The 12171-nt window shown below is 36.1% G+C and overlaps 1 long non-coding RNA gene across 1 annotated transcript in view; it reads right to left on the bottom strand.

Moving 5' to 3' along the window:
* The window catches only part of LOC135276943 (uncharacterized), a 58280-nt gene that overhangs the window by 25930 nt on the left and 20179 nt on the right, over positions 1 to 12171 (bottom strand). The gene's annotated exons all lie outside the window — the stretch shown is intronic.

Raw genomic sequence — 12171 nt, forward strand, 5'->3', positions numbered from 1 at the left:
GATACATGTGCAGGATGTGCAGATTGGACGTAGAGCACAACCTGTATATCCTGCATGTGTGCCACGGGGTTTGCTGCATAGATCATCCCATCTCCTAGGTGTTAAGCTCAGCATCTATTAGCTATTATTCCTGGTACTCTACCTCCTTCCACTCCAACCTTCTGACAGGATCCAGTGTGTGTGTTTTCCCCCATCCATGTGTTCATGTTTTCTCATCATTCAGCTCCCATTTATAAGTGAGAACATGTGGTATTTGGTTTTCTGTTCCTGCATTAGATTGCAGAGGATAATGGCTTCCAGCTCCATCCATGTCACTGCAAAGGACATAATCTCATTCTTTTTATGGCTGAACAGCATTCCATGATGGATACGTACCACATTATCCAGTCTATCAATGATGGGCATTTAGGTTGATTCCATTTCTTTGCTATTGTGAATAGTGGTGCAATGAACATACATGTGAATGTATCTTTATTATAGAGCAACTTATATTCCTTTAGGCATATATGCAGTAATGCGCTTACTGGATGAAATGGTGTTTCTGCCTCTAGGTCTTTGAAAAATCACCACACTGTCCTTCACAATGATGGAACTATTTTACACTCCCACTAACAGTGTAAAAGCATTCCTTTTTATCTGCAACCTCACCAGCATCTGTTGTTTCTTGACTTTAATAATGGCCATTCGGACTAGTGTAAGATGATATTTCATTATGGTTTTTATTTCCATTTCTCTAATGATCTATGATGTTAAGCTTTTTTTCATATGATTTTTGGCCACATATGTGTCTTCTTTTTGAGAAGTGTCTGTTTATGCCCTTTGTTCACTTTTTTAATGGGGTTGTTTCTTTATTCCTTGTAAATTTAAGTTTCTTAAAGAAGCTGGATATTAGCCCTTTGTCAGATAAGTGAATTGCAAACATTTTCTCCCATTCTGTAGGTTGTCTGCTTGCTGTATTGATAGTTTATTTTGCTGTACAGAAGCTCTTTAGTTTAAGTAAGTCCCATTTGTCAAATCGCTTTTGTTATAATTGCTTTTGGTATCATTATCATTAAATCTTTGCCTGTGCCTAGGTCCTGAATGGTACTGGATCAGAGGCAAAACACTCCTCAGCAAATGCAAAGGAACTGAAATCATAACAGTCTCTCAGACTACAGCACTATCAAGTTAGAACTCAAGATTAAGAAATTCACTCAAAATAATGTGACTACATGGAAATTGAACAACCTGCTCCTGAATGACTTTTGGATAAACAATAAAATTAAGGAAGAAATCAAGAAGTTCTTTGAAAATACTGCGATCAAAAATACAATGCACCAGAATCTCTGTGATGCAGCTAATGCAGTTGTAGGAGGGAAGTTTATAGCATTAAATGCCCACATCTCAAAGCTAGAAAGATCTCAAGTTAGCAATCTAACAGCACAACTAAAAGAATTAGAGAACTGAGAGCAAACAAATCTCCAAAGCTATCAGAAGACAAGAAATAACCAAGATCAGAACTGAGCTGAAGGAGATTGAGACACACACACACACACACACACACACACACACACACCCTTCAAAAACCAGCAAATCCAGGAGCAGTTTTTTTAAGCTAGCTACCTAGACTATTAAAGAAAAAAGATCCAAATAAAGACAACCAGAAATTATAAGGGGGATATCACCACTGATCCCACAGAAATACAAACAGTTAGCAGAGAATGCTATAAAAATCTCTATGAATATAAAATAGAAAATCTAGAAGAAATGGATAAATTTATTGACACATACACTCTCCCAAGATTGAACTAGGAAGAAATTAAATCCCTGAATAGACAAATAATGAGTTCTGACATTGAGGCAGTAATATATAGTGTGCCAACCAAAAAAAAAAAAAAAAAAAAAAAAAAAAAAATCTCAAGACCAGGTGGATTCACAACTCAGATGGATTCACAGCTGAATTCTACCAGAGATACAAAGAAGAGCTGGTACCATTCCTACTGAAACTATTCTAAACAAAAATAAAAAGGAGAGATTGCTCCTTAACTTTCATTCTATGAGGAAAGCATCATCCTGTACCAAAACTTTACTGAGATACAACAAAAAAAGAAAACTTTAGGCCAGTATTCTTGATCAACATTGATTCACAAATAGTCAACAAAATACTGGAAAACCAAATTCAGCAGCGCATCAAAAAGCTTATCCACCATGATCAAGAAGGCTTCATCCCCAAGATACAAGGTTAGTTCAACATATACAAATCAATTAATGTGATTCACCACATAAACAGAACTAAAGACAAAAACCACGATTATCTCAATAAATGGAGAAAAGGCTGTCAATAAAATTCAATATCACTTTGTGTTAAAAAAAATCTCAATGAAGTAGGTATTGAAGGAACATACCTTAAAACAGTAAGAGCCATCTATGACAAACCCACAGCCAATACCACACTGAATGGTCAAAAGCCTGAAGCATTCCCCTTGACAACCAACATGAAACAAGTATGATCTCTCTCACCATTCCTATTCAACATAGTATTAGAAGTCTTGGCCAAGGCAATCAGGCAAGAGAAAGAAATAAAGCATATTGAAATAAGAAGAGAGAAAGTCAAACTATCTTTGTTTGCAGATGGCATGATTCTATATCTAGAAAACCCCATAATTTCAGTTTAAAACTTATTAAGTTAATAAGCAACTTCAGCAGAGACTCAGGATACAAAATAAATCTGCAAAAATTGCTAGTATTCCTATACACCAAGAATAGGCAAGTCAAAAGCTAAATTATGAATGAACTCTCTTTCACAATTGCCACAAAAAGAGTAAAATACCTAGGAATACAGCTAACAAGGGAAATGAAGGGCCTCTTCAAGGAGAACTATAAACCACTGCTCAAAGAAAACAGAGATGACATAAACAAATGAAAAATCATTCCATGCTCATGAATAGGAAGAATCAATATTGTGAAAATGATAATACTGCCCAAAGTAATTTATAGATTCAATGCTATTCCCGTTAAACTACTATTGACATTCTTCACAAAACTAAAAAAAAAAAAATTTAAAAATTCATACAGAACCAAAAAAGAACCTGAATAGCCAAGGCAATTGTAAGCAAAATGAACAAAGCTGAAGGCATCACACTAATTTCAGACTATACTACAGGGATATCATAAGCAAAACAGCATGATACTGATACAAGAACAGACACATAGACCAAGTGGAACAGAACAGAGAACCCAGAGACAGGACTGCACATCTGCAGCCATCTGATCTTCAACAAACCTCACAAAAACAAGCAACGGGGAAAGGATTCTCTATTTAATTAATGGTGCTGGGAGAACTAGCTAGCCATATGCAGAAAACTGAATCTGGACCCCTTCCTTACACCATATACAAAAATCAACTCAAGATGGATTAAAGACTTAAATTTAAAACGCAAAACTATAAAAATTGTACAAGACAACCTAGGCGATACCATTCAGAAAATAAGCACAGGCAAAGATTTCATGATGAAGATGCCAAAAGTAATTGTGTAAATTTAAACTTCTCTTTCACCTGGAAACTTTTCCTGACCACTCCAGATTAGGTTAAAAGCCCCTAAAATGCATTTTCACAGCACTTAACAAAGTTTACTGTAATTCTTCATTAAATTATTCATTTTATTTGAGAACAAGGTCATTGTTTATGGATTGCCACACACTCTCCAGAGCCTAACTTGGTACTTAACACATTTCAGGCACTATAAAATATAGATTTCTCTAAGTAATAAAAATCAGTTGAAACCTGAAATGACAGTCAAATTTTAACAGCTAATTACCTTCCCCCATTTTTCACCTTCCCCCATTTTTCTATATTCAAAAGCCTTATTTCTGCCACACATCTGAGTAGCATTTATGAAAATTGCTTGTTCTTAAGAATAAATTTTGAAACTATTTCTTGCTTTTTCATGTGTGACATAAAGTAGAATCATGATATGTAAGAGTAATATTGACATTTGGGTTAAAAGTTCCCAAGAACAAGTACCTGGGCTCTTCCATAAAGCCAAATGCACTGGCTTAAACGTTACAAATATTCCATTGTAATCGTTCTGCTCTTGAATGAGTGAGAATGTGTGGTAGAAAAACCATGGGTCCTAAAAGCTGGCACAAGCAAGGCAAACTGTTGGCTCTGCTGCTTGCCAAGGTTATTATCTTAGAAATAACCTATAGGTATCTGATTTTTAATATGCAAAATGGGCATTACAACACCAACTTGTGTTTTTGCTTAATAAAGTGTCATTAGATTAGACTTTCGATTCTGCCAATGAGAGGAGTCAATTGGCTTCCAGAAGATATGGTATGCTGCCCTAAAAGGGCTCTGATGCTGTTTCTTTTCTGTGTTCCAGCTTATCTCAAATTACCCTAATTCAAGTTTCTTTCTCTTCTCCTAATCATGGTATAATATGCAACATTTACTAAGTTCCTGGTGATTAAATGTATGAGCTAGTTTTATCACCAAAAATTTAAAGTAAAGGATGTTTCCTGAAAATAGAGAATTCCCTTTGAAAAAAGTTGTTAATAAGGGTAAAAGAAGAAAACATAACGCCTCTCTCCCCTTGATAAGCTGAACAGAGGGAACCAAGCTTTATAGAATGCCAATATCTCAATTTCTCATTTTGCTTAAAAAGCTGGTGAGGCATGGAGTTAACAGCATAGAAGTGCTGATACAGAGCTATTTTACGATAGATCTGACAACTAAAGTTGTAATTTGTCTGTCTTTTAATCCTATCACACTGAATTTGAAAAAAAAATTACATATGGTCTTAAAATTAGTTATTAAGCTGAAAAAATCTGTAGAGTATGAATTTAATATCTATTTCATGATTAAATTCTTACATTATATTCGCAGATACTTCTGGATCAAGTCCCACCTCTCTGGTTTGAGGTAACTTCCTGTGCTCTCCCCATCCCTGTTTCTCCACCTTGCTTCCCTACAACCAATCTCATTTTACACTAGGCTCCAGCCATGCTGAAATACTCGCGATTCTCAAGTAAACGGTGCTGTTTTACCCTTTGCTTAACCCTGCTAAGCAAAGTTTATCACTCCTACCCACTATGCCTTATACTTCAGTTTATTTGTTCAACAAACATTTATTAAGTGCCTTCTGTGGCCCAGTTACAGCCAGAGGGTCTTGAGAAATACAGCATAAAAGTCACGACTACTTTCCTCAGAGGGTTTGGAATCTTATAAAGGGAGACCCGTAGGTAAATAGATGCTCAGATATAACACGGTGGGTGCAGTAGAAGTGGATACAGCATGCAATAGAGAGCATGAAGTGTTCCAAAGAGGTGAGCAGATTTGGAAAGGGATTCAGGAAAGTGATCATAATTAAACTAAGTCTTCAATGAGGGTAGAGGCAGACAGAACTGTGGGGAAAATGTGGAATTATGAAACATCCCAGTGTTTCAGGGAAAATACTTGGAGAAACTATTGCTTTTAATGGCAAAAACCACAATTACTTTATGCCAACCTATTATACACATAATGGGATGGCAGATAGCAGTTGACAATGTGGAGCTGGAGTTACTGATCTGAGTCTCAATTCAGACCCTATGGCTGCATGCTCCTGTGTACATACTCAAACCTCTTTGAAATTCAATTTTATTTTCTGTAAAAGATGGATACCATCTTCCAGATTATCATAAAATTAATTGAGAAGATATAAATTACTGAAACTGAGTACATTAGATAAACTCAAAAATATTACTTTCTGTTTATTTTACCATTCTAGAGGCTATGGTCTTGTGTGAAGAGGTGAATATGTGGTTGGAGATAGTTAAAAAGGGACAGAGGTGCTAGGTAAAAAGCTATTCATGCTATATATGATAGACAAAATAATAGGCTACTCAAAAGTGCCTACATCCCAATCTCCAGAACCCATAAATATATTAGCTTATGAGGCAAACAAGACTTCACAGATGTGACTAAGTTGAAAATCTTGAGTTGGGGATATCCATACTGTATTATCTGGCTGGGCCTAATGTCATTAGAAGGGTTTATAAAAGGAAGAGGAAGGCAGGAGAGTCAGAATCAGAGAAGGAGGTGTGATGAGGGGAAAAGTCAGAGTAGAGAGGGATTTGAAGATGTTTCACTGCTGGCTTTGAGCATGGAAGAAGCCATCATGGAAATGCAGGCAGCCTTCTGCAGCTAGAAAAGGCAAGGAAATGGATTTTCCCCTAGAGCCTCTTACAAGAATGTAGCCCTGATGACATCTTGACTTTAGATTTCTGACCTCAAGAAATGTAAGATAATAAATGTTAAGTTTTTCTTTAAGGCACTAAATTTTGGTAATTTGTTAAAGCAGAAATAGAAACATATAACCCATATAAACATATTATGGATTTATATTTTATCCTATGGTCAACAGAAAACGATTAGGATTTTATTTTGATAAAAGAATCACACTATGAAGTATGCAACTTAGAAACAAAATCTTAATTGCAATATAAAAAGGTTGGATCAGGGATGAGCAATACTGTAGGGAAAGAAGACCAGGTGGGAAAACTTCTCCCAGTCTGGGCTCCAGGTAAAGAAGGTTGGGTAAAGGAACTATTAAGCAGTAAAATCAGGTTTTATCAGCTTTAAAGCTTTTATCATCCATAAATCTGTAAGAAAAAATATACAAAAATTTTAAAGCAAAAGTTAAGTGCAAAACTGGATGTTTATTTAGAATGGGAAACAAATCAGAACAAACTATTTTATAAAGTGATAGGTATTAATACCACAAACATAACCAGATTTTGGAAAAAGAACATACTATTTTGATTACCTGCCTAACACAATTTATAATGCTATTTCCTCTATATTTTTTTCAGCCTGATCCAAGAAACTGAGAAAATTAAGGGCCATAAAGTTTAAGCTTCAATAGTTTAACAGCAAATCTTTCTCTGAATTGAATATATTGGACTGGAGACTTACTAAGTAGAGGAACAGAAACTACTTGAGAGATGTAGTTTCAGTAGCTGAATGGATGTTGGTTCCCTGGATACAGCATTCACAGCACAATAATGCCTTTTCAAGTTTACATCTGTCTGGCTTAATAAACTGAATTCCTAGAGGATAGATACTGGTATCTTACCTGGCACAGATTATCTGCTGTAGAGCAAATTTTGAATGAATGAATGAATGATTAAATATTATACAATATGCAGCTTGAACTGAAATTTACATATGCATTTTGCATTTTAAAGGAATACTGTGTGATATGATTTGGCTGTGTCCCCACCCAAATATCAACTTGAATTGTATCTCCCAGAATTTCCATGTGTTGTGGGAGGAATCTAGGGGGAGGTAATTGAATCATGGGGCTGGACTTTCCCGTGTTATTCATGAGATCTGATGGGTTTATCAGAGGTTTCTGCTTTTGGTTCTTCATCATTTTCTCTTGCCATCACCATATAAAAAGTGCCTTTCACTTTCTGCCATGATCCTGAGGCCTCCCTAGCCATGTCGAACTCTAAGTTCAAATAAACCTCTTTTTATTCCCAGTCTTGGGTGTGTCTTTATCAGCAGTGTGAAAATGAACTAATACAGTACATTGGCACCAGTAGCATGGAGTGTTGCTGAAAGAATACCCGAAAATGTGGAAGCACACTTGGAACTGGGTAAGAGGCAGAGGATGGAATAGTTTGGAGTCTGCAGAAGAAAGCAAAATGTGAAAAAGTTTGGAACTTCCTAGAGACTTGTTGAATGGCTTTGACTAAAAGCCTGAAAGCGATACAGATAATAAGGTCCATGCTGAGGTGGTCTCAGATGGAAATGAGGAACTTGTTGGGAACTGGCACAAAGGTGACCCTTGTTATGTTTTAGCAAAGAGACTGGTGGTAATTTGCCCCTGCCTTAGAGGTTTGTGGAACTTTGAACTTGAGAGAGATGATTTAGAGTATCTGATGGAAGAAATTTCTAAGCAGCAAAGGATTCAAAATGTGACTTGGGTGCTGTTAAAAGAATTCCATTTTAAAAGGGAAACAGAGGATGAAATATCAGAAAATTTGCAGCCTGATGATATAGTAGGAAAGAAAAGCCTATTTTCTAGGAAGAAATTCAAGCCAGCTGGAGAAATTTGCGTAAGTAACAAGGAGCCTAATGTTAATCCCCAAGACCATGGGAAACATGTCTCCACTCCATGTCAGAGACCTTCACAGTAGCCCCTCCCATTACAGGCCCGGAGGCCCAGGAGGAAAAGTGGTTTCGTGGGCTGGGCCCAGGATCCCTGTGCTGTGTGCAGCTTTGTATCCTTTGTCTCAGCTGCTCCAGCTGTGACCGAAAGGGGCCAGAGTAGAGCTTGGGCTATGGCTTCAGAGGATGGAAGCCCCAAGCCTTTGCAGCTTCTACACAGTGCTGAGCCTGCAGGTGCACAGAAGTCAAGAATTGAGGTTTGGGAACCTCTGCCTAGATTTCAGAGCATGTATGGAAACATCTGGATGCCCAGGCAAAAGTTTGCTGCAGGGGGTGGGGCCCTCATGGAGAACCTCTGCTAGGACAGTGCAGAAGAGAAACCTGGGGTTGGAGCACCCCCACAGAGCGCATACTGTGGCACTGCCCTGTGGAGCTGTGAGAAGAGGGTCACTGTCCTCCAGACCCTAGAATAGTAGATTTTGTACTGTGTGCCTGCGATGGTGGACAGCTTGCACCGTGTGCCTGGAAAAGCCACAGACACTCAACCCCGGCCCATGAAAGCAGCTGGAAGAGAGACTGTACCCTGAAAAGCCACAGGAACCATGGCTCTAAAACCATGGGAATCCACCTCTTGCATGACCTGCATGTGAGACTGGAGTAAAAAGAGATCATTTTGGAGCTTTAAAATTTGACTACTCCCCTGGATATCAGACTTTCATGGGGTCTGTAACCTCTCTGTTTTTGTCAATATCTCCCATTTGGAAAGGCTTTATGTACCCAATACCTGTACCCCAGTTGTATTTAGGAAGTAACTAGCTTGCTTTTGAATTTACAGGTGCATGGACGGAAGGGACTTACCTTGTACCAGATGAAAATTTGGGAGGTGGACTTTTTGGGTTAATGCTGAAATGAGTTAAGATTTGGGGGGACAGTGGGGAAGGAATGGCTGGTTTTAAAATGTGAGGAGATGAGATTGGGGTGGACGACAGAGACAGAATGATATAGTTTGGCTGTGTCTCCACCCAAATCTCAACTTGAATTGTATCTCCCAGAATCCCTGTGTGTTGTGGAAGGGACCCAAGAGAGGTAATTGAATCATGGGTGCTAGTCTTTCCCATGCTATACTCAAGATAGTGAATAAATCTCATGAGATCTTCTGGGTTTATAAGGGATTTCTGCTTTTGCTACTTCGTCATTTTCTCTTGCTGCTACCATGTAAGAAGTGCCTTTCACCTCCTGCCATGATTCTGAGGTCTCCCCAGCTATGTGGAACTGTAAGTGTAAATAAGTCTCCTTTTCTTCACAGTCTCAGGTATGTTTTTATCAGATATATGAAAACAGACTAATACACTACATATGTTATGTGGTAGCATTACATAAACTAAAACTTCAGGGCAACTTTACTTATGTAAAAAGTCTTTACTATCATACGCACTACAGGATATAATAGTTGTATAACTGTTTTAAAATTTCATTACATAAGTTTTATATTTGTTCGTTTTAGAGATAAGCCTCTGAAAATTTTAAAATAATCATTTTGGTGACAGAAAATTATGGTTAGAAACTGACCACAGTGAATTATAAAAGTCTACTTTCTAACACAGAACAGAAAATCAAACATTGCATGTTCTCACTCATAATTGGAAATTGAACAATGAGAACACGTAGACACAGGGAGGGGAACATCACACATTGGGGCCTGTTAGGGAGTGGGGGGATTGGGGAGGGGATTAGGAGAAATACCTAAAGTAGATGACGGGGTGATGAATACGGCAAACCATGATGGCACGTGTATACCTATGTAACAAACATGCATAATCTGCACATATATCTCAGAACTTAAAATATAATAATAAAATTTGAAAAGAAAGAAATAAGATACTATGAAAAAAGTCACCTTTCTTTTCTAAATATGTAAACTACAATATTGTTATGGTGTAAAAAAATAATTGGAAACAAAAAATCAAACTCATTTTACCGTCATAGATTAGGCAGTAAGTTACTTATACTTTCTACTTTGTCTTTAGTTGGATTGAAAATACATTAATTCCCAATTTTACTTTGAATAAATAATATATTTTTTGAGTGTAGAAACAAACCATCACTCTACTGTAGTAACTTCATTAATCAGTGGCAGCAACATGTACCCACAAAATATTTTACCAAGAAAACTAGTATTTGAATCAGGGATACTATCTATAACAAGAAGTTAATTTCATGGTAATAATTACAGCTTATAGTATATAGTCAAGTACCTTCTTGTAAGCCTTGAGAGATAGCACAATGGACAGACATTGGATATAAACTGTTATTTTCAGTACCATGTTTCTAAACCAAACTCAGGTGAATAGGTAAGAATTCTGATAATATATTCTGGCCAAAGCTAGTAATGCCATCTTAGGTGTATGTGGCTTATCATTGATGACTTTCATAAGAGGTAACAATGATTTATTTAATAACTTTATGTGCATATGTGTATGTGTGTCCAGATATATGTACACAGAAGGAGAGAAGGCAAGATAGCCATAACTTCAGAAAACTGTAAACAGATTCATTTCTTCTACACATACCACTTCACAGTTTCAAAAATCAAACCACACACCAAATATCAGTTTGACTACTGATGTTTTCAAGCTTTCCACAAGTATAGGGTATGTTTTATGATGATTGAGAATATAAAAACTTTTCTTAAATTTCAACAAACTCTGATGTAAAGATCGAATTTATTATACTCAAAATCAAATTAATACCTGGGAAATTACATAATTATAAGGATATAATATTTATGCTTTCTTTTCTTTCTTTTTTTTTTTGTTTTTTTTTTGCATCAACAACTTTTAGACCAGAGGCTCAATCCATGGAATATTCTTGTAGTTGGCAGATCCTCATTCTTTGAGAATGAATTTCCTTTTTGAAATAGCCAAAAACCTATCTTGAATGGCATCCAAATTGGTGAATAATGTGCCTGATCAAATTGTATAGCACTATTTTTGGTCAGAAACAATATAATTTTTAAAAATGAATCTGAATTCTTTGTGGCTGGAAAAGTAAGTAAGACAATTCTAAAATAATGTGATGATAGGCTCATGAAAAAAGTGCAATGCTTTTCAAGCAAATGATTTAAATGAGGCATCAAGCTCTTGGATGTGTAAGCTAATTATTTAGAGGTGTTTATTACAATCTGTCATTTTTCTTTAGAATCATAACTCATTTAATTTTAATATAATATGACATTTATTTATAAATATCAAAAGCATGGAAACAATACCAACTTTATATTCTGCAAACTATTTACTATATGTTATCTTGAGACCAGAATAACTTGATTTAATTCCAATTAGCAACTAAATAATTGAATTTTAATTACATAAAATGAGCTCCAGATACTGAGGAATTGCACAACTGATATATAATTTATCCACATCAATTAGAGTTACATGATTATATTATGAATGTCACACAAATCCTATTCTAGAAAGAAGGTTAAACCAGAAAAGGCTGAACAGTAACCCAGGTGATGCTGGAGAACAAATTTAAAAGCTAATTTTAAAGTCAAAAAATAAAAAGATATAGGTTAGTATTCAAATAAAATCATGCCAAGTTCAAAACTTTAAAATTACTCAGAGGCAGAGATTTAATTCAATAAATAGAGAAACAATTTATCTTCATATGCTATGCTGGTATGTTATATTTCTTGGTGTGGTGGATTAAAAATGAAGTGTGACTGGCATTCTACACTGATAATTGGAATCATTTCTGGTCTTTTGTTACATCTTGCCAGGCAATCACTAAAGTGCACTAAGGAAAAATAGATCCAATCCCTCATTAAACATATGAAACAAAAAAATATATCCCTGGGATTTTTGGAGGGTTTAGGAAGGCCATATTTATTGCCACCAAATTGTTTTCAATGAATTGCATTGTAACTTCTTTTATCTTAAGACACACAATGTTTAGTAATTTTTCTACTTAACAGAACTCAGAATGTAGAGTACAATTAATGAGAGATGGCTTAAAAGTTGCATTTTTTTCTG

The sequence above is a fragment of the Aotus nancymaae genome, unplaced genomic scaffold (assembly GCF_030222135.1).
Source record: "Aotus nancymaae isolate 86718 unplaced genomic scaffold, 86718_ANA_hifiasm-v0.15.2.pri h1tg000029l, whole genome shotgun sequence".
Classification (NCBI taxonomy): domain Eukaryota; kingdom Metazoa; phylum Chordata; class Mammalia; order Primates; family Aotidae; genus Aotus; species Aotus nancymaae.